The sequence below is a fragment of the Anabrus simplex genome, chromosome 2 (assembly GCF_040414725.1).
Source record: "Anabrus simplex isolate iqAnaSimp1 chromosome 2, ASM4041472v1, whole genome shotgun sequence".
NCBI classification, from domain to species: Eukaryota; Metazoa; Arthropoda; class Insecta; order Orthoptera; family Tettigoniidae; genus Anabrus; species Anabrus simplex.
This window is the reverse complement of record NC_090266.1, coordinates 952,461,967-952,482,277: the sequence shown is the minus strand read 5'-3', so window position 1 is coordinate 952,482,277 and position 20,311 is coordinate 952,461,967.

Genomic DNA, 20,311 nt, shown 5'->3' with positions numbered 1-20,311 from the left:
CTTTGAATCTAGTTCATATTAGAAAGCAGCACACCTGCTAGCAACAGAAGTCTAATATCGCCTGGCTTGAGGCTGAGTTTGATGTAGCTGAGACCGTAATGGCGGAATATTGCTTTCTCGAGCACCTTCTGCCAGATATTAATATTCTCTGAAGCAACGTTATGGTGACATTTCATTGGCGCATGTTTAAGACCATAACTGTATTTACGGTACTTAAGGATCATTCAGTCTACTATTAAACGTCTAAGATAACATCACGAGATATGACAGGTGGAAATATTTTACACTGTAGAAAACAGGATTATAACCTCGGATGCAAGTGTGTAAAACCAGAAAATATCTGTGACTTTACATTTCAAGCTCCCTATGCAACACTCTACCTGTATAATGTTACGTATAAAACACTAGCGTTTCATTGAACTCATCTATTCGAGGATGACCCAGCTAGCGCACACACACACACTCAATTACAGTCGACAATGAATGACAATACTACACTAATTACTGGCTATTTACAACAGTCTCTTGCCCTCACACCAGGTCTTCGGCTGTCAGTCTTTACCTGGGACAGCGATCCTCCGTTATCTTGAATGACAGTTTTCAACTTTCACTTTGCTGCGGAAGCACCACAGTCATTTTACACAGTATTTCCAGGTAGTCAGGTTCGAACGTACGAACGTAGATTATCACAAAACACGACGACTGTCTACTTGGATCGACTAGAGACAAGACCGATAATTCGCACAACCAATTCACGTGATTGCTCAGTTCACGACTTGTAACTGTCAACATAAACCTCTCAACAACACAACCACCACACTTCGAGGTGAACCTGATGATGAAGTTCTAGTCTATTCGGGGTGCGGCAAGAATACAGTGTTCTAGTTTCCCTCTCTAGAAAATTCACGCACGGACAAGACGAAGGAGATAATAGAAGCACGGCTGTTACATGCCCGCAGGCTAGCCGCTAGCTCCCTAGTCTGACATACTCATCCCTTCCAGAAAATTCCGAAGGGCTTCAAGAGGGCTGGCTGTCGCATTACCACATAACATTGTTCCGGAGAACTGTTCGTCCCATTTATTCTATTTAGAACGTGGTAAGGGCCTTCTCACGCCATCTGGAGCCTGGGAGGCAAGCCTCTCTTCCTTGTGAGATTACATAGACACACTAGGTCATAATCATGACACCCTGTAGCGTCCGCTTGTTGGTCTATAGAGCCTCCATTTGGTCACTTTCTATCCGTAATCTCTTCCGAACAACTGTGAGTACATCCTCCAGTTTCCTTGCCAGATCCAAATAATATTGGTCGGTCGGGGTAGAATGGTCCGCAGGTCGGCCAAACGTGTCAATTGCCATTCTCAAGAGGTGCGTGCTCATGCTGTACTTCTTCATTCGACATTTACATCGCTGGCCTGGCCCCTTGCTGGCTGCACACATATTGCATTTCGTGCAGAAGTCTTCCACAACCACTCGGCATCCCACCCAGTTGAACCTCTCTTGAACTTTCTCCAGGGTTTTCTTTATCCCGAGGTGTACTCCTGGAGCTGCGCCATGAACTTCTTTCAAGATTTTCACCGCCATACTTCGTGGGACAACCACTTACTCTCGGAACATGTTCCGGTCGCTGCTTTCCCAGAGGACCTTCAGCAGTCCATCCCTCGTCAGCAGCAAATCCCACTGTGAACAGTACAATTTAGCCTTGAGGCTGAGGTTACTGACGTGTCTCTATGCAAGCCTCAGAACACGGGCACTCTTCCACTCGACCAGCAGTCCGATGTCCTCGCCATTCCTCTACGCTTCCATCCAGGCTTCACGACTCTCGTTTCCGTCGAACTCCATGGTGGTTCTTCGGTAAGGAACTTCATTTTCGCCATCCGCGTCCAAAGCCACGTCCACGTTAAAGTTCACCTGGAAGGGCCGAATTCTCCACTGCCCTCAATCGCTGGCTTGATGATGGTCCTCGCTGTTCCGGTTTCGATCAACATGCTCCGCTCTATCCCATCGATGACTCCGTATACCACCAGCCTGCTACTATTGGATCGCAGTCTCGTTATGCGGGCCTGTGTTGCTGGGGTTTGACGACTATCCTGAGAGAACCTTCGCTCTAAAAGGCTGGCTAATTGTTTTTCCCCTGACTTCACAATCGTCCTGACATCAGCTGGAGGCTCTCGTCTTCGATGCTCTTCTCAGTTCCGGCCTAGATGGCCCCTACTTCCATAAATCCAGAAGGTGACAGATCCTTCGGACATCCGCTAACTCAAGCGCCCTTATATCCCCTCATTCGTTGGGTTCCACTTGGCTTCATATAACCGTTGTACTGCTTTAAGGAAGTTGACCAGGGACCTCTCTTCCTGTGGTTATGGAGCTTCGTCCACTTCCAGGCGACGCACCCTAGTCTGTACTCTCAAGTGTCTGCTTCGCAACCTAGAAAACCAGCGCGAGGCCGAGAGCGTCTCAAATGGTCTTTTTGAGGGCCAGGCAAAGTGCTTGTTGGGTATCTGGGTTGTGCAGTCCATCTGTGGAAGTCTGCCTACCCAGCTGTTCGAGAAACTCTACTAGTGATGATGGGTAGGCCAGGCGGACGAGATGGCTGACATCTTTTTCGAACTCTTGGAGCGTCTTCGTACTCCTCCGAGTACTGGTCTGAAGCTGTGCCCGGTAGACCTGTTGGAGGTGGCGATTTCCGTATTGGGCGTTTGTGTGGGCTAGTAGCATGGTGCAGATGCTCTGAGCACCTTTTGGTATCGTCTGTAGAACAGCAAGTGCGTCCCCTCTCAGAGCCACGATGATGTCTCTTTCGCTCCAACGGTAGCAGAGCAGGTCGCCTCCAACTGTCACAGGCATGTACAACATGGTATCTACACTCCGAATGTTGGTGGCTTCACCTTGGTCGAGCTCGGCACTGCAGACGATGGCCCCTCCGAGTAGATCCTGTCACGTACGTTCTTGCGTAGCCGGGTGCCTTCTTTCTGCAGGTCCTAACAAATAGCGTTACTATTTTAGTCAAACGCGACTATTTTCTCGTCAACTGTGTCATATTTTTCTTCAATAGCGTCTTTCACTTTCGCTATTTCCACCTGCAGAATATGCTTCATCTTGAGGTGACCCTCCTCGATATTTCTCTGTTCGTCTTCCACCTTCTTCTGGTCTTTTTACAGTTTCTCCTCTATCCTATTCTGTCCTTCCTCCATCATCATCGTCCCGAAAGGCGCATTAAACTGGCTTTCCATTTTCGTGGAGCTTCTGGTCTGAAATGGCGTATGGCTTTTAGTGCCGGGAGTGTCCGAGGACATGTTCGGCTCACCAGGTGCAGGTCTTTTGATTTGACTCCCGTAGGCGACCTGCGTGACGTGATGAGGATGAAATGATGATGAAGACGACACATACACCCAGCCCCCGTGCCAGCGAAATTAACCAATGACGGTTAAAATTCCCGACCCTGCCTGGAATCGACCCCGTCACCCCTATGGCCAAAGGCCATTATGCTAATCATTTAGCCATGGAGCCGGACTTCTGGTCTGAATTGACATGCAATGAATTACCACAAAGGAAACCTAAAGATTTATATGTGTGTGTTCTCACTATACGCATATGTTCTGGACTACCCCCGATGGTGGCCAAAACCTGTAGTATTCGGTCCGATGTTTTACACCAATTACAACGATGTGTCACACAGTATTCTGACACCACCATTGTTACGAATGAAACACTGACTGCTTTATTGAACTAATTTATCCGAGGATGATGCAGTCAGTACACGTACGCACACACACACACACACACACACACACACACAACAACACGACTTCAATAATTGCTGGCTATGTACAACAGACTCCTATCCTCTCAGCGGACCTTTCTTTGGCTGGCAGTGTTTACCTGGAATGGCGATTGTCCATAATCTTGACTGACAGGTTTCAACTTTCACTTCGCTTTGCACACACCACAGTTACTTTACACAGCAGATCCATGAAGTCAGGTGCGAACCCACGTCCGTTGACTATTACATCGCACGACCACTTCCTTGTGGCAAACTTTTCCCATTGACCAAAGAAAAAGTATACGTGTAAAGGTTGAAACAGCGAAGATGCACCAGTAGAATGGTTGTTATTTCAGTGTTTATTAGGAATCACAAACAATATTTTGACGAAGTGAAAGTGAATCAAGAAGTAGACAGTACTTCGTTTCAACATTGGGAAAGAGAGACAATGGTCCCGAAATATTGTTGAAGAATATTCTTATTCACTTTACCAGATTTTGAACATGTAATATATCGGTTTAGAGGATTAATTAGGTTCTAATGCACAAGGGGACCAAATGTGACGTTTGGATCAAATAAGTCTAAGAAGAAATGACAGCAGCTTACCTTCTGTGGATACAATGGGCTGACTCATAACCACGAATAATGGCCAGCTTAAATTAATGTAAAAAATACTGTTCACAGCTGAACTTTTCATCTTATTCGATAGTTAAGTATCTATCAGGCACTTCGTGAATATTCCTCATTAAGGGTATCCAAACGTTCTTGGCGTACTGTGCAACATTACAGCAGTAATCTTGGCTGATTTAAATATTAATTTTTCGCTAACTGATTATTAGGTATATTCAAACGCTCTTCTTCCAATTAAAAAAAGACGTGTCCTTATAATTTTGGGATGTAAAAGAAGAATGAGCGCAGACTTATGATTAATTATTATTCAAATATAATTCACCCCCCAACGTAGATCCAAAACCTGTGGATACCCACAACAAATATATCTGTAGGATCAATTGTTTCCGAAAAAGTGTACCACCCAGGGACTTATACAGTAAGCTTATTCTTTTTAAGAGCGACTGTACATATTACGGACATTATTCATATTTTTGTGAAGTCAAGGAGAAGTAGACAAGAAATGGAGATGCAATAGAATATGAAAACGTTATAAAATTTAATGTGTTGAATTTGATCGGAAGAGCGATAGCCAAGCGACATAGTTACATGCTACTCATCACGGCAGTTGTAGTTCGAATACCGACCAATGCACGTGGAATGTATGAAATAAAAATCCACGTCCTTGTGGTTTTGATTCCATATAAAATTGGAGGTCCCATGGCTATGATCACGACCCTATTGCGAGCTTTTGTTTGCTGTTGCATTTGATATACACTGACTGACAGAGCAAATGCAACACCAAGAAGGAGTGGTTCGAAAGGGATGAAAGTTGGGGGAAAAACAGAGACGGCACGGACGAATAATTGATGTTTATTTCAAACCGATATGCAGGTTACACAATGCGCACGGCATCGACTCAGTAGGATGTAGGACCACCGCGAGCGGCGATGCACGCAGAAACACGTCGAGGTACAGAGTCAATAAGAGTGCGGATGGTGTCCTGAGGGATGGTTCTCCATTCTCTGTCAACCATTTGCCACAGTTGGTCGTCCGTACGAGGCTGGGGCAGAGTTTGCAAACGGCGTCCAATGAGATCCCACACGTGTTCGATTGGTGAGAGATCCGGAGAGTACGCTGGCCACGGAAGCATCTGTACACCTCGTAGAGCCTGTTGGGAGATGTAGCAGTGTGTAGGCGGGCATTATCCTGCTGAAACAGAGCATTGGGCAGCCCCTGAAGGTACGGGAGTGCCACCGGCCGCAGCACATGCTGCACGTAGCGGTGGGCATTTAACGTGCCTTGAATACGCACTAGAGGTGACGTGGAATCATACGCAATAGCGCCCCAAACCATGATGCCGCGTTGTCTAGCGGTAGGGCGCTCCACAGTTACTGCCGGATTTGACCTTTCTCCACGCCGACGCCACACTCGTCTGCGGTGACTATCACTGACAGAACAGAAGCGTGACTCATCGGAGAACACGACGTTCCGCCATTCCCTCATCCAAGTCGCTCTAGCCCGGCACCATGCCAGGCGTGCACGTCTATGCTGTGGAGTCAATGGTAGTCTTCTGAGCGGACGCCGGGAGTGCAGGCCTCCTTCAACCAATCGACGGGAAATTGTTCTGGTCGATATTGGAACAGCCAGGGTGTCTTGCACATGCTGAAGAATGGCGGTTGACGTGGCGTGCAGGGCTGCCACCGCTTGGCGGCGGATGCGCCGATCCTCGCGTGCTGACGTCACTCGGACTGCGCCTGGACCCCTCGCACGTGCCACATGTCCCTGCGCCAGCCATCTTCGCCACAGGCGCTGCACCGTGGACACATCCCTTTGGGTATCGGCTGCGATTTGACGAAGCGACCAACCTGCCCTTCCCAGCCCGATCACCATACCCCTCGTAAAGTCGTCTGTCTGCTGGAAATGCCTCCGTTGACGGCGGCCTGGCATTCTTTGCTATACACGTGTCCTGTGGCACACGACAACACGTTCTACAATGACTGTCGGCTGAGAAATCACGGTACGAAGTGGGCCATTCGCCAACGCCGTGTCCCATTTATCGTTCGCTACGTGCGCAGCACAGCGGCGCATTTCATATCATGAGCATACCTCAGTGACGTCAGTCTACCCTGCAATTGGCATAAAGTTCTGACCACTCCTTCTTGGTGTTGCATTTGCTCTGTCAGTCAGTGTATTTCGGAGTTTAGAAACGAATCGTGCGTTGGACGCTATAAGACTTCAATTTATTTCAAAATTAAGCTAATATTGCAGTACAAAAAAAATCAAATCACCGCCTCTATCTCGAACGTTTTACAGTGATCTCAAACTGAGTTTCGACAAGCACGCACTCCGTAACTCTATGAAGCGTGGAGAAAACATTACAACGCCCTCGGTTACCTCTAATCCCTTTACAAACTCGAATAAACACTGGACATGTGAACCCCGATGCACATCACTCGTCGTAATGAACATTTATCGAGTAAAGTAAATAATCTCTTTTATACAGTTTGCTTTACGTCGCACCGACACAGATAGGTCTTATATAGCGACGATGGGACAGGAAAGGGCTAGGAGTGGGAAGGAGGCGACCGTGGCCTTAATTAAGGTACAGCCCCAATCATTGCCTGCTGTAAAAATGGAAAACCGTCTTCAGAGCTGCCGACAGTGGGTTCCGAACCCACTATCTCAGGAATGCAAGCTCACAGCTACGTGACAGAAACCGCACAGCCACTTGCTCGGTGATCAATTTATTAAAACTGAGAGTAAATTCACGACTTTTTTCTGTAGCCGTAGACGAAAGTTCGGATATAGCGGAAAGCCATTTTTATCCAAGAAGTGGATGAGACCTTCCAATGAAGGGCACGACCACAGAAGAAGACGTCATGCGAAGTGTAGAGTGTGATTTGGAGACAGAAAATTTAAATAAGATTAATTTCCAGCTTCAAGAAAATATGCAACTGAAAACCATTTCTCGGGCTGTGTCAAATCTCTGTGGCATCGCCAAAAACAAAAGTAATGGAGTGCAGGCCATCGAAGTCAGGTGATGCAGGAAATATTAGATTAGAAAATTAAAAGAAGTAGTTGAATGTTGTTATTTGGGGAGGAGAGTAACTATTTATTTACTCGAGTCAGAAGCATTCAACAGAACTTTTTTTTGGTTTTTTACATTACAATTTAGTAACAGTAAAACAGAAGGAATTTTACACATATATGCCAAAATGGTATTAAATAGTATTTGCCCAGAAGCGAGCAACTGCGACTGCATTTCCTTGTGCTTTTTTTATTGGAGAGCAGATGTAAGGAGGACATAAAATGCCGACTAGCACAAGCAAGAAAGGCCTTTCTTAAGAAAATGCTCACTTCAAACATTAACATAGGAATCAGAAAGATGTTTTTAAAGACTTTGGTCTGGAGCGTAGCCTTGTAAGGAAGTGAAACATGAGCAATAGCTAGCTCAGAAATGTGGTGTTACAGAAGAATGCTGGAGCTTTCAAAAATATCAACGACTTTGAGCTTTCCAGACCTCGAAGTGAGATCAGTTCCTCGTAAGTGACGGAAATGAAGACCATTATGTTCCGAGCCCTTGCAGTGGAGCAACAATAATAAAAATCTCGAACTAGCGTAAACTGAACATTACTTTAAACTGAATGTATAAATCCATACAATGTTATTATCATTGCTCAACTCTTTCAAAATTTGTGTTAAAGTTGGGGAAAAGGGCAAATGTACTGCGGTTATGATAAGTTCTTTCCTGTGAGGAATAAGGGAAGAAAATTATACTCCATGTCCAATCCTCTTAATCTCTTTAACCTCACAAGCAATCGAACTCGAGAAAAGGTAATGTAAACAAAGGCTGGGCAGAGTGGTTCAGATGGTAGAGCGCTGGCCTCCTGAATCCAAGTGGTCAGGTTCGACCCCACCTCATGTCGGTGGTAATATATGTCAGATTGTGTCAGCAGATTTATCAGCACGTAGACGAACTCCTGTGGGACAAAATTCCAGCACGTCGGACTCTTCAAAAACCGTAAAACCGTAAAAAGTTGTTAATGGGAAGTAAAAAAGCAACATCATTGTGTAAACATTGTTTTTCTAACTACGGCGCCCCTTTCAGGAACTATCAGGGTAACATAATCCACACTGACACTTAAGGCCAAATAGCCCAGTCCCAATAAAAGCAATACTAAACAAATTCCTCACCATTCCAAAGTATGAAAAGAAAGGAAAAAGAATTATCATCATGAATTTTGTCTTGTACTTCATTTTTCGAAGTGTCGAGCCCTTCTTTTTCCTTCCCCCCCCCCCCTTTTCTCTCTCTCTCTCTCTCTCTACCCCCTGTGGGTGGGGGACACAGACGTACACTACGCCCACGGTATCGCCTGCCTGTAGTAAGAGACGAATAAAAGGGGCGACCAAGGGATGATGACATTAGAACCATGAGATTACTTGTGATTAGTAGGCTACCATTACGTGCGGAACACCATGGGTCGACGTTACTTTCGACTAGTACCATCTTGCGAGGGTCCACGTCATACAGGAGCAGTACCATTCTGTACGGAACATTATGGGTCTGAGTATTGCTTCTGAAAACAAGTCGTCATGTGTATTCCACTGTGTTCAGTATGGTCTGCGTTACTTATGAGTAGTACCACGTTATGTGCAACACCATGGGTCTACGTTACCTGTGATTAGTACCACTGTAGGAGGAACACCATGGTTCTGTTTTACTAGTGATTAGTACCATTGTGAGGGGCCAGTGACCTGGATTTTGGACCCCTTTAGATAATAAGCATCATCCCAGTAATTAAGACATTGTGAATAGGATCCACTGATTGTTTTTGTTTCACGATCAGTTTCTCATCGTTCGTTTTAGATTCTAATCACTGGATATATTTCAAAGTTTTAATTTGCATTTCGTTACACCTCGTACCATTAGGGGCCGATGACCTACCTGTTAGGCCCCTTTAAACAACAAACATCATCATCATCTAATCATAAAATTAGGTCTACCACATTCAGAAACAAACTTCGTTCGCGAGCCACGGAAGGAGATAGCGTATATGGACAGCTGACTGCTTGCTGACGAACTGTTGGACATCGTATGTCACGAATGGATGACTCGACACATCTGCTTGCCTCATAAGGTGATAACCTTGAAGAAGGTGTGCGTTGCTCTAGCTAAGTGTTATTTTTAGCGAAGATATTTAATAACAATAATAATAATAATAGCAAAGCAAAGCCATCTCCGTACAAGCAATGAAGGTCCTTGGAGGAGAGGAAGATAAAGGTTTCCGTAACCTCGGCACTTGGTGCTTGCTTGTTGTTTAAAGGGGCCTAACATCTAGGTTATCGGTCTTTTGGCACTTGGTAAAGTAGAGTGGTTAGCTCTACGCCCGCCGGCTTTGCCTTCAAGAACTAACATGGTACTCGTTTTTGGTGTTACGCTGAGTGAACCTCAGGACCAAGTGAATCTCCCGAAGTGGAAAACTCGTTTCTTAAATTTTTCGACCTCCTGACTGGGAATCGAACCCACGTCCTACCTGGTGAACCTAGCACGCCTTTAAAACCTCGGCCAGGCAGCCCCTAATAATAATAATAATAATAATAATAATAATAATAATAATAATAATAATAATAATAATAACTCAGTCACAATGGCCAATTAGTTAACGCGTTAGTCTATTGGTCGAGAGGATCTACAGTGTATTCAATCATTTTCTTTATCAAAAGCTTAGAATAACTCATCCTGAGGTTAAGCTTAACATCATAGGACGCTTTCCATAGAGGGCATGAGTTGCTCAGTTGATAATGCTTGCGAATTCAAAATCCTAATTTAATGGTTCCATTCCGAGTTAGGTAGCCGATAGCCTATTGTCTGTAGCAGGATCGTTCTCGTGTTAACGATCACACGATCACGTGAACACCCTGGTAAATTCCAAACAATTGCAATTTACACGATATTGTAATGAGAACAAGAGTTTGTGCGTTGAGAACGTACGGTATTTCTTTCTTTCTTTCTTTCTTTCTTTCTTAATCTGCCTACCCTCCAGGGTTGCGTTTTCCCTCGTACTCAGCTAGGGATCCCACCTCTACCATCTCAAGGTCAGTGTCCTGGAGCGTGAGACTTTAGGTCGGGAAAATACAACTGGGAGGAGCACCAGTACCTCGCCCGGGTGGCCTCACTTGCTATGCTGAACAGGGGCCATGTGGGGGGATGGGAAGACCGGAAGAGATAGACAAGGAAGAGGGAAGGAAGCGGCTGTGGCCTGAAGTGAGGTACCATCCCGGCATTTACCTGGAAAAGACGTAGGAAACCACGGAAAACCATTTCGAGAATGGCTGAGGTGGAAATCGAACCCCTCTACTCAGTTGACCTCCCGAGGCTGAAGCCGGGCCTTCGGGGGTGGTAGCTAAACACACTAACCACTACACCACAGAGGCGGACACGTACGGTATTTATGAAGTTTTAAGTGCCGATTCACTTTCCGTTTCCATTTGAATCTCGCGCCACGGCAGCTGATCACATCCCCGTCTTGAACTACAAAGTTTGTCCGACTCGTTGGCTGAATGGTCAGCGTACTGGCCTTCGGTCCAGAGGGTCCCGGGTTCGATTCCCGGTCGGGTCGGGGATTTTAACCTTAATTGGTTAATTCCATTGGCCCGGGGGCTGGGTGTTTGTGCTGTCCCCAACATCCCTGCAACTCACACACCACACACAACACTATCCTCCACCACAATAACACGCAGTTACCTACACATGGCAGATGCCGCCCACCCTCATCGGAGGGTCTGCCTTACAAGGGCTGCACTCGGCTAGAAATAGCCACACGAAATTATTATTATTATTACTACAAAGTTGGGCGCATTGCATAGCTAGAGCTTGAAGGGGCTCTGGGTATAGCGAATATCAGCACAATTTACTGTGTGATCAGTGATCGCGATCAGTTGGTCCGCTTCCAGTACCTTCTCCTAAAGTTCTTCTCAAATTCCAAAGATGGCCAAGTGGTTAATTGTCAATCGCAGATGTAGCATAATAATTGCTTGATGAATTAAAGAGAGTTTTAGCGAACGAAATAGATTTTGTACTTTCAGCGTGTGTAGTTGAAAATATTAATTAATTAAAATTCCTACAACCCTTCAGTAGGATAGGAGTATATATTCCTTGAAGTGGAGGGGAGGATTTGTTTTCCAGCAATATTACCAGTATGTAAGTTGTTTTTAAATTTCGGATGTTTACTTCACGTTTGTATTCATGTCCGTTCTTTTTATAATATTATTGACAACACCACATTGACTAAGTAAACTGCCATTAACAGGAGCAACTTATAGAAAGTACATTTTAATCTACTGTCTGCTCTGTGTGCACACCCAACGATTTTAAGCACGCAACGCTAGGAGGGGGAAGGAATCGGCCGTGGCCTTAATTAAGGTAGTTGGTGGCTGAGTTCCGTACACATTACGCCATTGCCGTTGTACCTCCATCATGTTTTCGTACTTCCAGTACCACTTCAATACGGCCTTGCGTTGCTCAAACGACGATCTTACTTCATTCATCGCTGCACTGTCGTCTGCTGAAAAACGCGCGCCGAGATCGTCGTGCCATTCACGTGATCTTCATCATCTGTTGAGAAAACAATGGACTACGCTACCGCGCAAGAATTGCAACGATATGTTATTTTGTTATAAATATACTAACTATCAAAGAGTGTCTACATTTTCTGGACCCCTCTGTATTTTGTAAGATGTTCTGCAGTTTCCCACTTCAACTCCTAATTTAAGGCAAGGGCCGCCTCCTTCCTATCTCCTCCGGATTCTCATTCCTAAAAGACCCCGTTCGATCTGACCTCAGCGAAGGATCTATTCCTCCATCCCTAGTAACAGCCAAGATTGAGTGTGTCCACCTCCGAAATACACCCTGATGACGGTATTGAGGTGAGATCCCCTGGCGAGTCCGGAGGGATCAGCCGGACCCGGAGGGTAGAAGACAGTGATACGAGGCGAAAAAGAAGAAGATGATTCCAATTATTTACACTGACTGACAGAGCAAATGCAACACCAAGGAGGAGTGGTTCGAAAGGGATGAAAGTTGGGGGAAAAACAGAGTCGGCACGGAAGAATAATTGATGTTTATTTCAAACCGATATGCAGGTTACACAATGCGCACGGCATCGACTCAGTAGGATGTAGGACCACCGCGAGCGGCGATGCACGCAGAAACACGTCGAGGTACAGAGTCAATAAGAGTGCGGATGGTGTCCTGAGGGATGGTTCTCCATTCTCTGTCAACCATTTGCCACAGTTGGTCGTCTGTACGAGGCTGGGGCAGAGTTTGCAAACGGCGTCCAATGAGATCCCACACGTGTTCGATTGGTGAGAGATCCGGAGAGTACGCTGGTCACGGAAGCATCTGTACACCTCGTAGAGCCTGTTGGGAGATGCGAGCAGTGTGTGGGCGGGCATTATCCTGCTGAAACAGAGCATTGGGCAGCCCCTGAAGGTACGGGAGTGCCACCGGCCGCAGCACATGCTGCACGTAGCGGTGGGCATTTAACGTGCCTTGAATACGCACTAGAGGTGACGTGGAATCATACGCAATAGCGCCCCAAACCATGATGCCGCGTTGTCTAGCGGTAGGGCGCTCCACAGTTACTGCCGGATTTGACCTTTATCCACGCCGACGCCACACTCGTCTGCGGTGACTATCACTGACAGAACAGAAGCGTGACTCATCGGAGAACACGACGTTCCGCCATTCCCTCATCCAAGTCGCTCTAGCCCGGCACCATGCCAGGCGTGCACGTCTATGCTGTGGAGTCAATGGTAGTCTTCTGAGCGGACGACGGGAGTGCAGGCCTCCTTCAACCAATCGACGGGAAATTGTTCTGGTCGATATTGGAACAGCCAGGGTGTCTTGCACATGCTGAAGAATGGCGGTTGACGTGGCGTGCGGGGCTGCCACCGCTTGGCGGCGGATGCGCCGATCCTCGCGTGCTGACGTCACTCGGGCTGCGCCTGGACCCCTCGCACGTGCCACATGTCCCTGCGCCAACCATCTTCGCCACAGGCGCTGCACCGTGGACACATCCCTATGGGTATCGGCTGCGATTTGACGAAGCGACCAACCTGCCCTTCTCAGCCCGATCACCATACCCCTCGTAAAGTCGTCTGTCTGCTGGAAATGCCTCCGTTCACGGCGGCCTGGCATTCTTAGCTATACACGTGTCCTGTGGCACACGACAACACGTTCTACAATGACTGTCGGCTGAGAAATCACGGTACGAAGTGGGCCATTCGCCAACGCCGTGTCCCATTTATCGTTCGCTACGTGCGCAGCACAGCGGCGCATTTCACATCATGAGCATACCTCAGTGACGTCAGTCTACCCTGCAATTGGCATAAAGTTCTGACCACTCCTTCTTGGTGTTGCTTTTGCTCTGTCAGTCAGTGTATTTGTCAATTGTATTTGAACATAGCAGTCTTACCCGTCATTGATGGGTTAGTATTCGTACAATTATAGAAAACGTTTCTTCATAGGGAGGGGGCGGGGCGGGGGGCTATTTGAATCATCAGGTTATTCGGATCAAAATAATAAGTTGCCTGCGCACTTAGCAAACGCATGTTAGAAGCCACTGAGAGCCAGACGTTTGTGGGCTGAGGTCTGACTTCAAGCACGAGTCAACTATACCAAGGTATCTATCATCATTCAACATATTGCACCAGTATTAGCTTGAATAAGCTTGAGATTAGAGAAAGTTGTTGATAATTTATCTTGACGTAATATTTAAGACACTGTGTTCACACTATCGAGAAACAGTTAGTGCCTTGTTGTAGGCGGGTGAGGGAGGCCTATCAAGTCATCCAGCGTGACAACTAGTGCATTCTACTGGCAACGATAGGAACTGTTAACATTTTAGTAGAATGTTGTAGATGGGTCTATGTGAATAATCTTTTGCGGGCTATTTGAATCAGTATTCTTCAAAGGGATGTATGTGTTTCGTATCGAAATTATATTTTCTTATACTTTAGTCTTTAGTACTACGAAACACTAACAAGACTGTTTGTCACATAATGTGTTCTTAAGTTAGCTGAAATTCGTGCATTTTTAGTGTTTATTAGAGAAAGTCTTAGAAATACAGTAACTATGCTTACTATGCATCAATTATGTTCAGATAATATTCGTGAATATATATACCGTCCTAGTCAAGAATACAACATATTAACTATTATCTCATAGTTTCCCAGATGGTGAGGAAATACAAGTGGAAGGATGTTTATTTAAAATGGACAGAAGGAAATACATTATCGGCTGGCGCAACTAAACCAGGAGCTTGAAAACGATCACGGTGGAATAATTCACCTTGAGACAAAGGCTGTAGGTTATCCCACGATTTTTTCAGTCGAAGAAGAAGAGGAACTCGTGAAGAGACTGAAAAATTTGTGCAACCTTACCCAACGCTAAACTTCGAAATATTAACGTTCCTTGGAGTGCTTAAGTACAAATGGCGGGAAAACACTGGTTTGCATCTTTCATGTATAGACACAGTGACATTTCTTTAAGAAAACCAGAGGGCCTCTCAAAAGCTCGGGCAATGGGGGTAAAAGAAGAATCTGTGAACGAATTATATTCTCTGCTAAAGCAAGTTATGGAGGAATTCAATTTGGAAGCTGAACCTCAAAATGTATACAGTGCTGCTGAGAGTGGGTTTCCCATGTGCAACAAACCATGTAAAGCAGTAGAAGAAAAAGGCAAAAGAGAGTTCGTCTCGTTGACAAATTTAGAACGTGAAGAAAATGTAAATGTGATGGCGATGGATTCAAGGAAGGAATGCCACCAGGCACACCAGTGGTGATGTCAGAAACAGGCTACATCAATGAAGATTTGTTTCTAGTTTCGTTAGAACACTTTAATCGACATCAATCACAAAGAAAATGCTTGTTGATTTTAGACGACCACGCTTCACATCATCCAGTGTCTAGAATATTGCGTGAGAAACGGCATTGAGCTGCTATGCCTTCCCGCACACAACTCACGTCCCTCAACCTCTCGAAAGGACAGTCTTTAAACCTCTAAGGCGACGTCCGCACCGGAGTTGGCTTGCATGGATAGGTACCTAGCTAGGTAGGATATGTGGTGGCTGCACTGCCGGGAGCTGCGTTAGTTGCTCTCAAGACGAGGATGACTTAAAATGTCTCTGTCGAAGTTAGGAAGGAAATTACTTCTTACCGGGCGAGTTGGCCGTGCGGTCAGGGGCGCGCGGCTGTGACCTTGCATCCGGGAGATAGTGAGGTTTTTTTTGCTAGTGGCTTTACGTCGCACCGACACAGATAGGTCTCATGGCGACGATGGGATAGGAAAAGGCTAGGAGTGGGAGGGAAGCGGCCGTGGCCTTAATTAAGGTACAGCCCCAGCATTTGCCTGGTGTGAAAATGGGAAACCACGGAAAACCAAATAGTGAGTTCGAATCCCACTGTCGGCAGCACTGAAGATGGTTTTCCGTGGTTTCCCATTTTCACACCAGGCAAACGCTGAGGGCTGTACCTTAATTAAGGCCACGGCTGCTTCCTTCCAACTCCTAGGCATTTCCTATCCCATCGTTGCCATAAGACCTATCTGTGTCGGTGCGATGTAAAGCCACTAACAAAAAATAAAAACTTCTTATTGAGAATTTTACACTGACTTAGCAAATGTCATGGGATAGGTCACCTAAAAGCGTGTGGGGCCTCCTCTGGCCCTGCGAACTGCAGTGAGACGCCGTGGAAGTGAGTCGACAAGTCCCTGGTAGTCCTCTGAGCGCAGCTGACACCAAATCATTTACAGAGCGGCCGCCAATGCTGGTCTGTTCGTGGGTGCAGGATCCATGGCAGGGAGCCTGCCTTCCAGGACATCCCAGATATGCTCGATATGGTTCATATTGGGGCTCCTGTTTGGCTATGGCAGTCGTTGGACCTTCGCTGCATGTTCCTGGAACCATTCCCGGGCGACGTGGGAGCGATGTGGCGGCGCGTTATCATCTTGAAACACCGCAGAACCGTCTGGGCGCTGGAAGGCCAAAAATGGGTGGAGATGGTCTCCGAGCAGCTCAACATACCGCGTACCATTCAAAGTCTCTTCCAGAACAACTAGGGGGCCCATTCCATACCAGGAAAATGCACCCCAGACCATAACAGAGACACCAGCGCCCTGGACCACACCTTCGAGGCAGGCGGGATCCATCGCTTCAAGTGGTCTGCTCCACACACGGTGCCTCCCATCGACATGGTGCAGTTGAAATCGTGATTCGTCCGACCATATCACGTTACGCCATTGTTCCAGAGTCCATCCCTCGTGACTGGCGACAAATGCGCGTCGTTGTGCCCGATGACATTGGGTTAACAGTGGCACCCGTGTGCGGCCGGCTCCCATACCCCATAGAGCCCATGTTCCTACGGATTGTGCACTGGGAGACGAGTCTAGCACGGCCTGTGTTGAATTGAGCCGTGATTTGTTGCACGGTTGCCCGTCTGTCACTATTGACAATCCGTCTCAGATGTCGCCGGTCACGGTCACCGAGGGCGGCTGGACGGCCGGTCGTTCGTCTGTTGTGGACGATGACACCCGCATTCAACCATTCACGATACACCCTGGACACGGTTGATCGTGTGAAGCCGAATTCCCGCACCACTTCCGAAATCGCACTTCCCATCCGTCGGGCACCGACCACCATACCCGTTCGAACGATGTCAGCTCACGACGACGTTCCATGTTACACCTGTCACATGCACAGCCACTGCTCACAAGGTCTCCTATACAACTGCCGCTAGCACAGGGGGCCTGTGGTGTGCAGACAACACACCTGCGCATCAGTGCTCCGCTATCCCATGACATTTGCTCAGTCAGTGTAGTTTGAAGTGCGAACTATTCTACATGCATTCTTCTTGTTGGATACACGAAGTAAATGGAAATGGAGCTGTACCGCAGTGTTGCCAACTTATTTTTTCAAGATCCGCTAAATACTATTAAAAATCCGCTAAAATTCCGCCAATTAATACGATCTCAAATAATGAGCAATAAAAATTAGCAGTAATAATAAAATAACAATAATAAAAGTAAATGCCTGCACTCACCTGATCTGTGGGTTTCACTGGGATTAACCCCATGCTTGCGAGCCTTCGAGCTAAAACTTTTAGGCAATTTACTGCGGGGTGCAAATTAGGTGAATCCCCTACCTCAAGGGCCACACACAGAACAGGCAAGTTCATCTTCCTTTTTAGCATAAATATAAATGCTGCTTTCTCACAGCTTCATTATCTGTCGTCATTCGTCAACACGCATTACAGATTTATGATACTACTAGCAAGATACCCGTGCTTCGCTACGGTATTATACTGAAATTTATAATTGAATGCTTATTCCTTTAGATATATAATCCACCGAAGTTCGCGATCTGACTCGTTTTCTGCGAGAATCCACCAAAATTCCAGATCTGACTCGTTTTCTATTAGAGTACGGCACGTTTCCTCCCATTTTTCAATCTTCCTTTCCAGCAATCGATTTCGTACTTCCCGGGCTAGGCTCAGGTATTCCTCCCGGTCAGTTGGGTCTGTAAATCATTGCCATCTTTTCCTATATTCATTTTTAATATGCATAAAATCGTTCAGGAGATCCAGCGTGGTGTCATATTGGGTGCCTTGGCAGCACTGAACCCGCGGCCGGACTGCATTCTTAGTCATTACCCGTCCAGGAGCCGTTTCCAGCGCGGTCCGCATATTGGACCCAGCTGTGAGAGGCCGGCGCGCTGCCGCCTGAGCAACGGAGGATCCTTATAAGTACATTAATAACAGCTAAAAATCAATTGTTCTCACCTACTTCTACACCCCACCGCCGTTAAGTTTATTTACCGCCACCCCCCTCCCCCCCCAAAAATTTAAAGAATGCTTGTTTCTTTATGTTTAAGGGAGATTCCAAACACGAATGTTCACGTCTATTACCTTCAGTTTTGAGATATAAGTATCCCCATAAAAATAATTTACTTTTTTTCACTTCATTTCACAATAATCCCCCCCTAAGTGAATTTTCCCGCAAAAAATACTTGTTTCTTTAATAGTAAAGGATCTTCTAAATACCAATTATCACAGCTCTAACTACTTCAGTTTTTGATTTATGTGTCCTCATGAAAGAAATTCAACTCCTTTACACTCCCGCCCTCCAAGGTGGTTTCCCCACCAAAACGCGCTTTTCTTTGTTTTTAAAGGAGATCCAAATACGAATTTTCACGTCTGTAACAACTTTAGTTTTTATTAGATGTATGTATTCTCATACAATTAAGCCAATTAATTTTTCAATTCCCCCCCCCCCCTTCATTGGATTTTCCGAGAATACGTGTTTCTTTACTTTTAAAGCAGATTGCAAATATCAAATTTCACGTCTGTAACGTCTTCATTTTTGTGATATCAGTAGCCTAATTAAAAGAATTCAACACCATTTTCAGTCACTTTTACCACTCCCCTCCACCCAAGTGGTATTTCCAAAAACTAAAAACACACGTTTCTTTATATTTAATAGAGATAAAAAATACCTTCACTTCTGTAGCATGTTAAGTTTTTTTTGATGTACTGTAAAAATTCTCATTTTAAAATTTCACCCCTTTTGAGTTCCCCTTAAGTGGAGTTTCCAAAAACAAATCACATATGTTTATTTACATTTACAGGAGATTCCAAACACCCACTTTTTACGTCTGTAACATTTTACGTTTCCATGATATTCTGTAGACATAGTCTTTCAAAAAATTCATCCCAATTTGTCACGCCTGTTTAACCGCCATTAATTGGATTTCCCAAAAACTAAGAATTACGTGTTTCTTTATTTTTAAAGGAGATCCCATATACAAATTTTCAGTTCTGTAATATCTTTCGTTTCTGAGATATATGTAAACCCATTAAAGGCATTCAACCCATTTATCACCCCTTTTACACCCCTCCTATTAGGATTTACAGGAAACCAAAAAATACGTGTTCCTTTATTTTTAGAGGAGATTCTAACTACCAATTTTTACATCTGTAAATTTTAAAGTTTTAAGATGTAGACGCACTCATTTTAAAAAATTCACCCCCCCCCTTTCACCCCCCAATATTTGGATTTTCCAAAAACGAAAAAATACGTGATTCTTTGCTTTTAAAGTAGATCCAAAATACCAATTTTCAGGTCTGTAATATCTTCAGGTTCTGAAATATAAGTAGCCTCATTAAAGGCATTCAACCCATTTTTCACCCTTTTACACCCTTCCTATTGGGATTTTCCGAAAACAAAAGAATACGTGTTTCTTTATTTTTAAAGGAGACTCTAAATACCAATTCTAACATCTATAAACTTTAAAAGTTTTGAGATATAGATACAGTCATTTTAAAAAATCACCCCCTTTTCACCCCCCCCATTAATTGGATTTTCCACAAACAAAAAAGTACGTGTTTCTTTATTTTTAAAGGAGATCCCAAACACCAATTTTCAGGTCTGTAATATCTTCAGGTTCTGAAATATAAGTAGCCTCATTAAAGGCATTCAACCCATTTTTCACCCCTTTTCACTCCTCCTATTGCGATTTTCCGAAAACAAAAAATACGTGTATCTTTATTCTTAAAGGAGATTCTAAATACCAATTTTTACATCTATAACCTTTAAAAGTTTTGAGATATAGATACACTCATTTTAAAATATTACCCCCCTTTTCACCCCCCTTAATTGGGATTTCCAGAAACAAAAAAAATAAGTGCTCCTTTATTTTTAAAGGAGATCCCAAACACCAATTTTCAGGTCTGTAATAATCTTCAGTTTCTGAGATATAAGTAGCCTCATTAAAGGCATTCAACCCATTTTCACCCCTTTTCACTCCTCCTATTGCGATTTTCCGAAAACAAAAAAATACGTGTTTCTTTATTTTTAATGAAGATTCTAAATACCTATTTTTACA